Source organism: Lithobates pipiens, unplaced genomic scaffold (assembly GCF_037356315.1).
Source record: "Lithobates pipiens isolate NorthernLeopardFrog02 unplaced genomic scaffold, aLitPip1_a1.2 Scaffold_16, whole genome shotgun sequence".
Classification (NCBI taxonomy): domain Eukaryota; kingdom Metazoa; phylum Chordata; class Amphibia; order Anura; family Ranidae; genus Lithobates; species Lithobates pipiens.
Genome location: NW_027507748.1, coordinates 483164676 through 483180395, shown reverse-complemented (window position 1 = coordinate 483180395; position 15720 = coordinate 483164676). Strand labels below are relative to the sequence as shown.

The 15720-nt window shown below is 44.4% G+C and overlaps 1 protein-coding gene across 1 annotated transcript in view; it reads left to right on the top strand.

The window, feature by feature from the left end:
- Positions 1-15720, top strand: part of GPC6 (glypican 6) — a 1045088-nt gene that overhangs the window by 636762 nt on the left and 392606 nt on the right. The window lies entirely within an intron of this gene.

Genomic DNA, 15720 nt, shown 5'->3' with positions numbered 1-15720 from the left:
TGTGTAGTGTTTTTTTTATATACAGTGGGTAAAAGAAGTATTAAACACGTCACCATTTTTCTAGATAAATATATTTCTAAAGCTGCTATTGACATGAAATGTTCACCACATGTCGGTAACAACCTATGCAAGCGATACTGGCAGGTCTCAGCTTTGCAAAGGGGGCAGTGCATGTTATAAATTCTGCAGGGTGCCCAAACTTTTTCAGACGCCATTTTTTTGTTTTCTGTAATTTTGAAAGTGTAAATGATGGAAATAAAATCTTTTTTTGACATATTATAAGAATGTCTAATCTGTAATTTGATGCCATTTGGAGATTTTTCCATCTTTCCTTGGCTTTGTTATGCACATTAATACACATTTTTACCTGGGGTGCCCAAACTTTCGATCCCCACTGTATATAACCCTTCCTCTTACCAGGAGTGCCTCAGTTTTTGTAGCAAAGCAATATACACAACTTCCAAAAGAGGGGAGGGACCTCTGTGTCCCGTGATATACTCCAAGAAAAGGATTTTACAGGTAAGCTGTTATAAAAATTTGATTTTCTTTATTGTACATCACGGGACACTGAGCACCATAGTATAAACCATATGGGACGTCCCATAGCAATGCTATTTGAGGGGAGGGAGACACAACCCACAGGGCACCCACAGACTTGAGGACCTATACTGCTGCCTGCAGCACACTGCGTCCAAAGTCGATATCCTCGTGCCTTTTTACATCCACCTGATAAAACCTGGTGAATGTATGTACTGAAGACCAAGTTGCGGCCTTACATATCTGAGCCATGGAGGCCTGGTGATGCACTGTCCAAGAAGAACTAACTGCTCTGGTAGAGTGTGCTTTGACTTGAAAAGGTAGAATCTTATCTTTTAAACCATAAGCCTGATTTGTGACTTGCCAAATCCACTTAGAAATAGTGGATTTTGATGCTGCCTGTCCTTTCCTAGGACCTTCTGGCGGCACAAATAAGACATCAGTCTTCCGAATCTGAGCAGTCACTCTTAAATAAACCTTGACTGCTCTCACCACATCAAGACAATGTAGTGACTTCTCTTCCCTAGAACAAGGTTTTTTGAAAAATGATGGAAGGACAATATCATGTTTGAGGTGAAAACCTGAAACCACCTTAGGCCGAAAACTTTGACAAGGACGCAACACGACCCTGTCCTCGTGAAAAATAAAATATGGCTCTTTACAAGAAAAGGCCGCAAATTCCAAAACCTCCTTGCTGAGGATATAGCAACCAAAAACACTAGCTTCCTTGTCAGACGGACTAAGGGAGTATGCTGTATCATCTCAAAAGGCTGTTTTTGCAACACTGACAAAACAAAGTTCAAATCCAAAGGGTTCAAAGGAAATCTAACTGGTGGATTAAGCCCCTTGCATAAAAGACCAAAGAATGCGAAGCAAGCAGTCTTTGGAATAAGACTGATAAAGCGGAGACTTGGCCTTTGATAGTACTTAAGGCCAGCTTAATGTCTACCGCTAAATGTAGAAAGGCAAGAATTCTGCCTATGCTATACTTCCGAGGGTGCCAACCCTTGGATTCACACCAAGAAACATAAGCTCTCTAGACTCTATAATATATGACTCTGAAATTTAGCTTTCTTGATTAATCAAGGTAGAAATAACTGACCCGGATAGTCCACGTTTCTTCAGAATGTGGGTTTCAATAGCCAAGCCAGTTGATTTAGAGTTTGTATGGTAGGATGGAATATTGGCCATTCTGAGAGTAGGTCTGGACGCAGTTGAAGGGACCATGGATCCTCCACTGCCACCCTTACGATTTCTGCATACCAGGACCTTCTGGGCCATGCTGGGGCTACAAGAATTAGTGGCTTTCTTTCCAGCTTGATTCTGCATGAAGTAGTGAAGAAGTCATGGCAGCAACTGAATCGGGGGGAAATGCATAAATCAGAGAGAACTGATCCCATGGGGTTACCAAGGCATCTGTTCCACATGTGAGTGGATCCCTTGCCCTTGACACAAAGTTGACTAACTTCATGTTGAACCTGGACAACAAAAGATCTACATTCGGAGTCCCCCATTTTTGGAACACAGCCCAAAAAATTTCAGGGTGAAGGGACCATTCCCCTGGGAATAACTACTGTTCTACCTCAAACTGCAAAAACCTTTGGTGAGCGGGGAAATATAGGAACATGCAGATGTGCATCCCTGATGTCGATAGATGCCAGAAGTTCTCCTCCTTGTAGGATAGAAACCACTGAATTGATCGACTCTTTGCAAAAAGAGCGGACCTTCAACTGATTTAGATTCTTTAGATCTAGAATGGGTCTGACATCTCCATTTGGTTTTGGTAACGTAAAGAGGTTTGAATAAAAGCCCAAACCTTGCTCATCTGTGGGAATTTTCATGATCACCCCCCTGAGCCAGCAACCAGTCCAAAGCCTGAAACAGAGATTGCCTTTTCCCTGGATCTTTGGGAATGTTTGACCTCATAATATGAGAAGTCGGAACTCTTGAAACTCCAGCTTGTACCCTAGAGTTATCGTGGAGATGACCCAACTGTCCTGAATTTACTCCTGCCAGGCTTCTGAGAACTGCAGAAGCCTTCCCCCCACTCTGGCGAGCGGGGGCGCCACTTCATAATGAGGCTTTAGAATTCTGTTTTGCAGGTTTCCAGCCCCAGGACTTATTTTGTGCCTGTGCCTGACCCTGATTCTTTACGCTAGACTCTGATGGCGGAGACTGCCCAGGGACAGATGCCCTAGGCACTGGAGAAAGAGCCTCCTTAAATGAAGGTTGTTTATTCCTTCTTTTGACTGTCAAAAAGTACTTTTCCACTTGAGATCCTTTGGATGTATTTGTCCAAATCATCCCCAAATAGCCGATCCCCATGAAAAGGAAAACCAGTCAGGAGCTTTTTACATGGTGCTTCAGCAGACCAATTTTTCAACCATAGGATCCTACCCATGTGCACCAGAACCAGCACAAGGTGAGATGCCTGGTGAATGGAATCCTTAATGGCATCAATGGCAAAACACAATGCCCTTGGCAGTTTCTGCCAAATCCCAGGCCTGTTGTACAGGAACTTCCTTAACCACTTGCCGACCGCCGCACGACGATGTACATCGACAGAATAGCACGGGCAGGCATATGGGCGTACCTGTACGTCCCTGCCTTCCCACTGGTGGGGGGCCCGATCGGGCCCCCCCCGGTGCCTGCGGCGGTCGGTATTCGTTCGGGAGCGATCCGGGATGAGGGGGCGGCCATTCATTCATGGCCACCCCCTCGCGATCGCTCCCGACGAATGAAAATGCTCCGTGACATCACTTCCTCTCCTGTAATGTAAACACAGGAGAGGAAGTGATGTAATCTCTCCTCCGTGTCGGTATTTTTCATTCCGACACCGAGGAGAGAGGATCGGTGAGTTGCACCAACACGACACTACACAGTAGAACATGCCAGGCACACTCACACCCCCCCGATCCCCCCCCAATTACCCCTGCCCCCCAGTCACAGTGACACCAATGTCATTTTTTTTTTGCATTGGTGTCATTTGTGACTGTAATAACTGTTAGGGCAGTTAGGGTTAGCCCCCTTTAGTTCTAATGTACCCCCCTAACCCCCCCAATAAAGGTTTAACCCCGTGATCACCCCCCGTCACCAGTGTCACTAAGGCTGGGTTCACATTGCAGCGGTTTATGAGAACGAATGTGATTCGCACCGCACTGCAGTGCAAATCACATCCGATCTCTGTGCGATTCGAGTTCAGCCATACAGATAGTATGACTGAATTCGCGCCGCACCCGCCGCAAATTCGCACGGGACCCTTTTTTTGGTCCGCAGCAGAATCGGATCGCATGGGTGTTCACACCAGATCGCACTGCGATATGCGAACTGATCTGGGGGTGTCATTAACATTTCACTAACACTCCCAGCAGTTCGCATAGGGCAGTGTGAACTGCCGCCGGGAGGCATGCGATGCGGGAACCCGCCGCGGATTCGTGGCGTTCCCGCATCGCTCCAGTGTGAACCCAGCCTAATAAGCGATCGTTTTTCTGATCGCTGTATTAGTGTCACAGGTGACGCTAGTTAGGCAGGTAGGTATTTAGGTTCGCCTCAGCTTTTTATAGCGCCAGGGACCCCCATATACTACCGCATAAAGCCCCCTGATTGCCCCCTAGTTAACCCTTTCACCAGTGATCACCATATAACTGTTACAGGTGACGCTGGTTGGTTAGTTATTTTTTTATAGTTTCAGGGCACCCGCCATTTATTACCTAGTCTCACTAGTGTACCCCTAAATTTAGGGGTGTCTACTTTCCAAAATGGGGTCATTTGGGGGGGGTTTGTGCCATCTTGGCATTTTATGGCCTTCAAAACTGTAACGCCCTTAGAAAGCCTGAAGGCGGTGCTTGGTTTCCGGGGCCCCGTACGTGGCTAGGCTCCCAAAAAGTCCCACATATGTGGTATCCCTGTACTCAGGAGAAGCAGCAGAATTTATTTTGGGGTGTCATTTTACTTATGCCCATGGCATGCGTGATCAATATATCATTTAGTGACAACTTTGTGAAAAAAAAAAAAAGTTTGTAATTTTCCCGCAACTTGTGGCAAAATATAAAATATTCCATGGACTCAACATGCCTCTCAGCAAATAGCTTGGGGTGTCTACTTTCTAAAATGGGGTCATTTGTGGGGGTTTTGTGCCATCTTGGCATTTTATGGCCTTCAAAACTGTAATAGGTAGTGAGAAGTGAAATCAAAAATTTACGCCCTTAGAAAGCCTGAAGGCGGTGCTTGGTTTTCGGGGCCCCGTACGCGGCTAGGCTCCCAAAAAGTCCCACATATGTGGTATCCCCGTACTCAGGAGAAGCAGCAGAATTTATTTTGGGGTGTCATTTCACATATGCCCATAGCATGTGTGAGCAATATATCATTTAGTGACAACTTTGTGTAAAAAAAAAAAAAAATTTTTTTTTGTCATTATTCAATCGCTTGAGGCAAAAAAATAAAATATTCAATGGGCTCAACATGCCACTTATCAATTTCCTTAGGGGGTCTACTTTCCAAAATGGGGTCATTTGGGGGGGTTTTGTACTGCCCTGCCATTTTAGCACCTCAAGAAATGAGATAGGCAGTCGTAAACTAAAGCTGCGTAAATTCCAGAAAGCGTACCTTAGTTTGTAGATGTGACAACTTTTGCGCAAACCAATATACAGTTATTGACTTTTTTTTTACCAAAGACATGTGGCTGAATACATTTTGGCCTAAATGTATGACTAAAATTGAGTTTATTGGATTTTTCTAATAACAAAAAGTAGAAAATATCATTTTTTTTCAAAATTTGCGGTCTTTTTACGTTTATATCGCAAAAAATAAAAATCGCAGAGGCAATCAAATACCATCAAAAGAAAGCTCTATTTGTGGGAAGAAAAGGACGCAAATTTTGTTTGGGTACAACATTGCATGACCGCGCAATTACCAGTTAAAGCAGCGCAGTGCCAAATTGTAAAAAGACCTCTGGTCATTGACCAGCAAAATGGTCCGGACTGAAAGTGGTTAAGGGCCTGTCTAAACTGGTCCTTTAGGGATTGACAGATGCCTATTGCAGAGACTGCCGGCTGAGTAACTGCACCTGCCAAAGAAAATGAGGATTTTAACAAGAACTCCAATCTTTTATCTGTTGGATCTTTAAGCATTTCAGCATTGTCTACTGGACAAGTTAGACTTTTATTGACACTGGATATAGCAGCGTCAACTGCTGGTATATTCCATCTATTGTTGAATTTCTCCTCCATGGGATAAAGTACTGAAAATCTTTTTGGAAAGGAGAAAATGCTTATCCGGATGATCCCATTCAGCATAAATAAGCTGTTCTAAGAATGCATGGGTGGGCAATGTATGCAGAGTCTGTGGAGGTTTTAAGGAACCAAAAGAAGAAACGGAGCTCTCGGCTGACTCCATTAGAGGCAGCTTGAAAGCCGAACAAACCATCTACGTGAGAGACTGTACCAGCAATTTCCCAGATTGCAAAGCCAAAACGGGTTCACCCACTGTTTATTCCTTCGAAGAGGAGTCATGGGATTGTCTTTCCTCCTGATCCCCTGAGGGTAACACCTCATCCTCTACCCACTGTTCCCTTGATAACAGGTCTGCGGTGGGGGAAGGAGATCTACTACGCTTTCTCTCCCTTTAAATGGCTACGATTAAAGCCACTAGTCTTTCCTCTAGTCCCAACAGGGTGGAGCAAAAGGCATCTTCAGTCACATATACAGGGGCTGAGAGAGTCCTCAGTGCATGGGGGTGATGCTTTTGGTACATTTGAAGTTTTTGCCTTTCTGGAAGGCATAGTCCTTAGCACAAAAAGCAGAGGCACTATCTCAATGCGCTCTTTGCTGAACAATAGTCTAGCAAATAAAAATGACACTAACAATAGTTCAGCCTAGCACCAGGAAAAAATGTCTTTCCTCTATTGGGAATGCCTGTTATGCCACCTCACCTACCCCACCGCTCCTGTGTCCTGTGAAAAAGGACCAGCATGCTTTCCAGCTATGCAGCTGACGAGAGACTGCTTTTTGTACCCAGCTTCTCCCTGCACCTGTGCCGTGTGTCCTTGTGAATGCTACGTCCCGCACGCAGTGCCATGCCTAGGCCCCGCCCACTCCGTGCTTCACCCGCCCCCTCCCCTGAAATTCTGAGACTTCCCGCACATGCACAGGCGGCACTCAGGTCTGTCACTCGGCAGACCCAGCAAGAGGGGAGGGGAGGAGAAGCAGGGGCTAAGGGTACTGTTTGCGCAGAGTGTGAAAACACAACAGCGCAATGGGAGCCACCACACCCTCAGCGGGAAGGGGGTTGCAGGGACAAACCCTTTAGTGCCTCCAGGAGAAAGTGCAAGATGGTAAATCTTTTTAGCTGTATGAGGAATCCCCGCTGAGACAGGCTGCTGCTGAGTCCAGACACTGAGCTAAAGTGGGAAGCACAAACTAAGGTATGCATTTTACTCCCTCCAGTATAGATTTTAAGGCATGACAACATTTCTCCCTAAGGTGCTTTGGGGTGGGGGGGCTGCGCGGCCCCCCCTTCCCCAAAGCACCCCCCATATTAAGGGCACGTGGACTGGTACGGCTCAGGAGGGGGGGGGCGCTCGCTCGTCCCCACCCCCTTTCCTGACCGGCTAGGTTGCATGCTCGGATAAGGGTCTGATATGGACCTAGGGGGGACCCCCACACCGTTTTTTCAGCATAGGGCTTCCCCTTTAAGTCCACACCAGGGGACAGGGCCAGCGATGTGTCAATCTCGCCGCAGAAGGTGGCGACATTGACTTCCTTCGCTAGTCCCGGCTACTCGGAGCCACTTTCAAAATGAATGGACTTTCCTCCGTGTGTGTGGGCAAGTCCGTTCATTTCAAAAGTACGGCGGATAGTCCGGTGGACTATACGGAGGATAGTCCGGCGGACCTAGTCCACCGTAAAAATCCTGTGTGTGGGCAGGTCCTCTCGTTCGGACAGTCCGGCGGACTTTATGGCGGATTGTCCGGCGGAAGTCCGCCAGACTAAGTCCGCCGGATAGTCTGATCGTGTGTACGCGGCATCAGTAAAAATTCAGGGAAGGCACGGTTGGTCCAAAAATCTCTTGCATACACAAATACAATCTGTACATGGGTTATGTACATTTTAGTGAGCAAATTATGTAGCCCTACCTGACAACTAATATGCTATTTACAACTCTTTCATCATCTACAAGGCTACAGGAGGATCTGGCCCCTTTCTAAACTACTAAAAAGGCCAGTGAGGCCTTGCATCTGTAAACTTTCCATCGGATGCAGTTAGCAAAGAAAGCTTTCCCTGATAATCTCCCTCTTACTGGAACAGGCTGAAACCCCCCAGAAAATTGTGTATGCAACAAAGCTGGAATAAGGCATGACAAACGTTACAATTACCCCCAATGTCCCTCACAACCTGGCCTCTGCATAAAGGACTATTTCCATAGCTACCATACCTCACTACTATATTAGTGAAGGTGTTTTTCCTATGACTCACTACCTACATTTTACCTGTATCTGATGTCATTTGTACCGACAATTTTCTTGTTTTCTTAACTACGTTTTTGCCTGCTGCCTGCATACTCACCATGCCTCTGCCTGTTGCCGGAACTGGCCCAGGCCTGTTATTTGATCATATTTCTGCCTGCTGCCTGGACTGATCTTTTGCTTGCAAATTGTTTGCCTCTCTGCCTGTCACCTGAACTGACCCTGGCCTGTTAACCAATTTTTTTGCACGCTGCCTGGACTGATCTTTTGTCTGCATGCTGATCATGTCTCTGCCTGCTGCCTGAGTTGACCCTTGCCTGTTAATCAACTACATGTCTGGCTGATTACTAAACTGATGCTTTACCTGTACACCGACTGTATATCTGCTTATCACCTAAACGGGCCCTGTCCTGTCTATCAACCACATTTCTGCTTGCCATCTGGACTGATCCTTTGCTTGCATACTGACTATGTCTCTATCTACTGCCTGAACTGACCCAAGCTCATTAATTAACCACATTTGTGCCTGCCGCCTGGACCAATCCTTTGGCTGTTAGTTGACCATGTCTGCTGTCTGTTCTAACCCTGGCCTGGATAGCAACCATATATTTGTCTGCTGCCTGGACCAATCCTTAGCCTGTTTGTTGACCATGTCTTTGCCTGCCACCAGTACTGACCCATCTGTACATCCCACCATCTTCTACAGACAACTGTACTACCGAAACCACAGAAGCTCTTTTGTTCACCTTTGTTCAGCCTTCTGTACTTCCTGGCCAACAAACATAGCATTGTGCTATGTGGGCAGTCATGTTCCAGTATATTAGACCTGCTTGGCTTTTAAGAACAGGGAATGCTGTAGGTGTAGTTACACTATGCTATATTTCTTGACCATTTGTAAAGAGGCAACCATTACAGTACACTGTTTTCTATACAGTGTTGGTTGACTTTTCTAATACACAAGATGCAATGTTGGGTAATTATTCCAAACACTGAAAAGTTCCTACACATGTGGTATTCTCATACTCAGGGGGAGTTGTAACTCTAATGCCGTGTACACACGACCGGACTTTTCGACATCAAAGGTCCGACGGAACGATTCTGGCAGACCATTCGATCGTGTGTGGGCTGCAGCGGATTTTTGATTTGCAAAAATCCGTCAGACTTTAGAAATGGAACATGTTTCAAATTTTTCCGCCGGAACTCCGCCGGACCCAGTTCCTACCGAGAAATCTGCTCGTGTGTATGCTAGTCCAACGGACAAAAACCGACACGAGGGCAGCTATTGGCTACTGGCTATGAACTTCCTTATTCTAGTCCGGTCGTACGTCATCACGTTCGAATCCATCAGACTTTGGCGTGATTGTGTGTGGCCAAGTCCGTTCATTCGGAAAGTCCGTCAGAACTCTGTCAGAACTCTGTCAGAACTCCGCCGAAAGTCCGTCGGACCTAGTCCCTCGAAAAGTCCGGTCGTGTGTACGCGGCATATGTATATCTAAGCTGTGTGTTAGAAATATGTTATTATTTTACAACTTTGTGTTAAAAGAATACATTTTTATTTTCTTTCCACATTTTCCAAAAACTTGCGGCAAAAAAGAAATGTGGTTATTTTGTTGGTGTTTCCATTGTCCTAGAGCGCCAGGGCCTCTGGAGTGGGATAGGCAGTCAGGAAATTAGATGCATAGTTTATGCCCTAGAAAGCCTAAAGGTGTTCCTTGGATTTTGGGCCTCTATATGCAGTTAGGCTGTGACAAAGTCTCAAGTATGTGTTATTCATACTCAGGGGGAGTAGCAGAAAGTTTTTTGTGGTATAATTGTAAGTATGCCTTTGCTGTGCATAAGAAATAACCACTTTGTCAAAAAAATAATTTAAATTTTTTAATTTTTTAAAAAGTATGGCAAAAAATGACAACTTCAAAATATCCACCATTCATCTTACTAAATAACTTGGACTGTCTCTACTTTCCAAAAAAGGGGTAATTTTGGTTATCAGGATTTATCAATTTTCAAATATCCTACCATAGATTGTAGGCACTGATTTTGGGTTATAAATGTAACAGAATAAATTTTGGTATAGCTAAATCTATGAAGAAAGATTATCTATTTGCAAACTTTTATAACAGAAACTAAAAAATCATTTTTTTGCCAAAATGTTCAGTCTTTTTTCCTTTCTGTAGTAAAAAAAATAAAAAATAGTGGTGAAAAAATACCTCTGATAAAATGTTCCATCTGTCTCAAAAATGATCAAATTTAATTTGAGTACAGTGTTGCATGACTACGTGATTTTTATTCAAACTGTGATAGTGCAGAAAACTATCAATGGTTAATCCTCTGGACACTGTGCACCATTTCATATTACTAGCAAACATTTTGTTAAAAACAGGGATTATTGGTTTGCATATATTGCAATATTTGTTGAAGCTGGTCAACTGCATTAACATGATCCGTCCCTGGCCAGTCCCTACTCTACTGCAACATGCAAATACTTGCTTATAGCATACGTCAGTGGACATATAGTACCAATATGGGACAAACAGACACAGTTGGAGGAGAGATACAGATGCCGTTCTGATCACTAACCTGCACTATTCAATACGAATAGACTTTTGAATGCCAATGGGGGTTAAGTCACAAACCGATCAGTCATAAAAATATAATTTTAGTTAGGTATGTTTATAATAGGATGATAAACTTATTCTCAGAGGCCAAGAAATAAAAAGGCTCAAATCTAAATTTCAAATAATGGCTTGCACGACAATCTTTGTGTCATAATTTAAGAAGATGAACATTTAAATAAACTTTCTAATGTCACAATATATGGTAAAAATGTATGCAGTTGGTGGTTAAAGCAGGGTTCCACTGTCGCCAACGTTTTTTGTTTTTTTTGGCAAAATTACGATTAATATATTTACTGTAAATATATAACTCTCACTTGTTCCATTTTAAAAGAGTTCTCCTGTCTGTTTTCTCCACACAAAAAACATAAATTTTTATGCTGCTGATTGTCATCGTGCCTGTGGGCATGTGAAGCCCACAGGCATCCTCTTCTGGGACACTGTGCTGCTGATGGACCAGCATGCATCGCCCAGTCTATCGCCGATCTTGTGCATGTGCAATAACCGCAAATTGGAGCGCCGTCAACAGCTCAGGTTGCCATCACAATGGGTGGCGTCGCAGGAAGTCACGCCCCATTGTGATGGCAACGGAGATAAGCAAAGAATAAAAGAAGATGGATCAGAGAATCATAGAAAATCATATGACACTCATTTCCCATGAGGCAATGCAAGTAAAGAAGGGAGAAACAACACCACAGAATAGAAGAAGGCAGATTAGGACTTCCGCATAGCAACAGGGTTTTCCAGGCAAGTGAAAAAAATGTTTATTACAAAATGATTTTTTGGACATTAAAAGGATGAAATGTATTTTTAACGTGGCCCTCCACTTTAAGTGACAGGGTTCCTTTAAATAGCGGGTTGGGCTACATTGTGAAATATTTTTAATCTTTTTCAAATATGAAGTGTCCTGTGGTTCTGTTTCCTTTTCAGTTGAATGTTTACAACAGTTTAATAGGTACAAAATCCATACTTTTAACAGCAAGGAATAGAAAAAATAATACATGCCAAGCAAATCTCAGATGTGCCATTTGAGGTGACACAAACTAGTAAATCCTTCACTAGCAATTCTCATTGCAGTGATTTGAAAGCAAATAGAAAAATACAGACAAATAACAAGAGATGACAAGGGATCAGAGTGGCTCTTACATTTACTTTATCGCCATACAATCAACAATGCTACAATTACTTACTATCCTCACATCAGCATAAATATTATGGCATGTTATGTGTTAGCCTAGTGATTCTGACAATGGATGTTAGAAAGTATGTGCACAGAAGGGCAGGATGATAATTATGTACAGCACTTAAACATAGCACATCTGACATTTCTGCAAACTTGGCAAAACAGATCTTTTATACCAAGTGTCCCACATATAAAATATTTATATTTTACTGTATATAACATAAGGCGGGAGTAGGCAGTATGTTTTATGTTATTTTATCATCTACAAAAAAAATTACAATCTATAAGAGGCAAAATGGCAAAATCACAGCAACTATATGTGTATCTACATTGTAGAAAGATCCCTGTCACTCACCGATACCTGATACTGCCCATGAAAAAAAAGTGTTTGTATATATATATATATATATATATATATATATTTTTTTTTTTTTTTATTTATGGAAGAAAGCGACAGAGTTACTGTAAGAATAACCCCTTTTTGAGATGTTGACAAATTGATCATCTCATTATCTTTGTACAGCTGGTTTCCAGTGGTTTAGTAAAATTGGTCATAGTTAACATGGAGTGCGTAGGTTCCCCTAATTCTAAAAAATTGATATGTTTTGTTAATGCCCCCTCCCCCAACATTAAACTTACCTTCTTGGCAGTCTTTATCTACGAATCTGAGCTATCTCTAGGAAATTTTTTTTTTTCATTTGTTATTTCCAGCCAAACTGGCCAAAAACCTGGTATAAAAATGTCAAGTTTCCCTAAGCTTGTACACAGTAATTTCTTCCCAGCACACACACGTTATTCCAGAAAGCTGTCCAAAATGCTTCTGGAGTTTTGTTAATATTTATTCAGCAACAAATGCCTGGTGACTACTGGGTTGGGCTGTACAGATATTAAATACTTGTGTCTAGATTTCTAGGGTGTTACTGGGAGTGAGATCAGCTATCCGATGATGGTTAGGGATGGCCGAACGGTTCGCCCGGCGGTCGTTTCGCGGCGAATTTCGGCTGTTCGCGGTACGCCCGATCGGCGGACTATTGCCGCTGTTCGCCCGGCGGACTTCCGTGTTTACTGTGTAAAAGAACTTTGACCTATGATGACACATCCATCATGGGGTACAGGACAGCCAATTGAGACATTACAGCACATGGACACTTGGACATTCCCCCTAACTTATAAATAGACCCGATCCGGCGGCCATTTTACATTCTTTCGTATGTCACTATAGGGAGAGGTTGCTGTGTGGAGCAGGGAGAGACTGCAGTGACCCAAATCGCTAGCTATTAGGTCCACAAAAGTTCTTTTAAGGACTGGTATGGTATAGGTGTTAGGTGTAGTTCAGGATATAGGTTTGAGGCACTGCTGTGCTAGTGATTGTTGCAGCAGCCTGTCTTTTGTCAGTGTAGAGAGAGGGACAGGACGCTGTGTGCAGCAGGGACAGTCAGTTTAATCATTAGCTGTTACTATTAGGTCCACAAAAGTCCTTTTCAGGACTGGTATGGTAAAGTAGTACAGGATATAGTTTTGAGTGCTATTCAAGTTATTGTTCCAGCGGCCTGTGTTTTGTCAGTTTAAATAGGGACAGGCAGGAAGCTGTGTGTGGCAGTGAGGGACAGTCAGTTTAATCAGTAGCTGTTACTATTAGGTCCACAAAGGTTCTTTTCAGGACTGGTATGGTAATAGGCTTGTACACGTATAATATTCTTTCTTCCAAATATAGAAAGAATATTATACTTGACTGCTGCCCTTCTGCTGCAGTAGTCCTTTATGAGTATAGGGACTGAGGTACAGTCTGCTAATCACAACCTACTAGTTCCACAAAGGTCCTTCTAAGGACTGGTAAGGTATAGTGTACTACAGTACATAGGGTTGAGTGAGGTACAGTCTGCTATTCCTTAAGGACTGGTATAGGTCGACAATGTATAGGGTTGAAGTGCACTACTGCTGACTGCTGCCCTATACTGCAGCAGTCCTTTATCAGTATAGGGACTGAGGTACAGTCTGCTAATCATTCACAACCTACTAGTTCCACAAAGGTCCTTATAAGGACTGGTAAGGTATAGTGTACTACAGTACATAGGGTTGAGTGAGGTACAGTCTGCTATTCCTTAAAGAGGAAGTAAACCCTGATGAGTTTACTTCCTCTTTCATTCCCTGCAAAGGCAAAGCATAATGGACTACTATGCATCGCATAGTAGTCCATTATGTGTCACTTACCTGACACAGGAGCCAGCGAAGTCGCCGCTGTCCCCTTTAGTCCGGCGCATCCATCTTCTTGGTGGGGTCTCGCAGCTCCGCCGCTGTCATTCGGCGAAGCCGCGATGACGTCACTCTCGCGCATGCGCACGGGAGCCGACACGCGTGGTAGCTCCGTCGTTGAGAATGCCGCGCTCAGTGCGCCTGCGCGCCGCTGTCTACGGCGCATGCGCCGTAGACAGCGGTGCCTGTTTTCGGGCAAATATCTCCTAAACCATATAGGTTTAGGTGATATTTCTTGGACCTACAGGTAAGCCTTAATCTAGGCTTACCTGTAGGTAAAAGTGGTTTGTAAGGGTTTACAACCACTTTAAGGACTGGTATAGGTCCACAATATATAGGGTTGAGGTGCACTACTGCTGACTGCTGCCCTATACTGAAGCAGTCCTTTATCAGTATAGGGACTGAGGTACAGTCTGCTAATCATTCACAACCTACTAGTTCCACAAAGGTCCTTATAAGGACTGGTAAGGTATAGTGTACTACAGTACATAGGGTTGAGTGAGGTACAGTCTGCTATTCTTTAAGGACTGGTATAGGTCCACAATATATAGGGTTGAGGTGCACTACTGCTGACTGCTGCCCTATTCTGCAGCAGTCCTTTATCAGTATAGATACTGAGAGTTTTGTCACAGGGTCATTTAAAAAATGACAGGCAGAGGAAGAGGCAGGCCCTTCCGCTGGGGTGGTAGGGGTAGGGCAGGAGCAACAGGCTTGAGCCAAAGTGGGAAGTTGCAGAAGGTGGGTTCAATTACTTTAAAGGACGCACCAGACTTGGTTGAGTGGCTCACTCATCTTTACTCTTCTGCACCCTCCTCATCCTCTCGATCTGCTCCCTCTTCTTCACTCTCTGCTATGTGCACCCCCAAAGACACTACCACCAACACCACCACCACCACATACCTTCCGCTTGAGTCACAGGAATTATTTTCCGATCTATATCAAGACATTTCTGATGCGCAGCCACTCTTGGCATTGGATCAGGAAGAGGAGGTAGCAACAACCGCCACTCAGCAGTCTGACGACAGTACCCAGATCAGCCCAAGGAGGAGGTAGGTCCCCGGTGTTGCTGCCTACTCCGAGATCTCTACTTATAGCGGTGGGGAAGGTGACGTCGATGATGACGTGTCTAGTGATGTCACGTGGGTGCCCACAAGAGAGGAAGAGGAGGGGAGTTCAGAGGGAGATATGGACCAGCAGATAGGGAGGAGAAGCAGGAATAACTTACATTGCACAGGAGGGACAAAGCAGACTGCTAATGTATCAGGAGCGAGTCATCGACCATGTACGGTCACATCTGGCGCTCCCAGGACGCTGGCACATAGCTCCGCAGTGTGGGCTTTTTTTAACGTGTCCGCTGCTGACAACAGTGTTGCCATCTGCAATCTTTGCAGTCAACCCATTAGTCGTGGTAAGCCCAACACTCACCTAGGGACGACCGCCTTAAGAAGGCACATTAGCAGCCATCACCGAGCCCAGTGGGAGCAACGGAACACACAAACCCACACTCCAGGCTCTCACCGTCCAGCCTCGTCTTCTACTTCTCCTTCTCCTCTCTCCTCACAATTGTCCTCCACTCCACCTTCCATCACGCTAAGCTCACGTTTTTCTGCAAAAAGGCAGGCTTCCGTGGGCCTAATGTTGGAGCGTAAAAAAATGATGACGCCGGATAACCC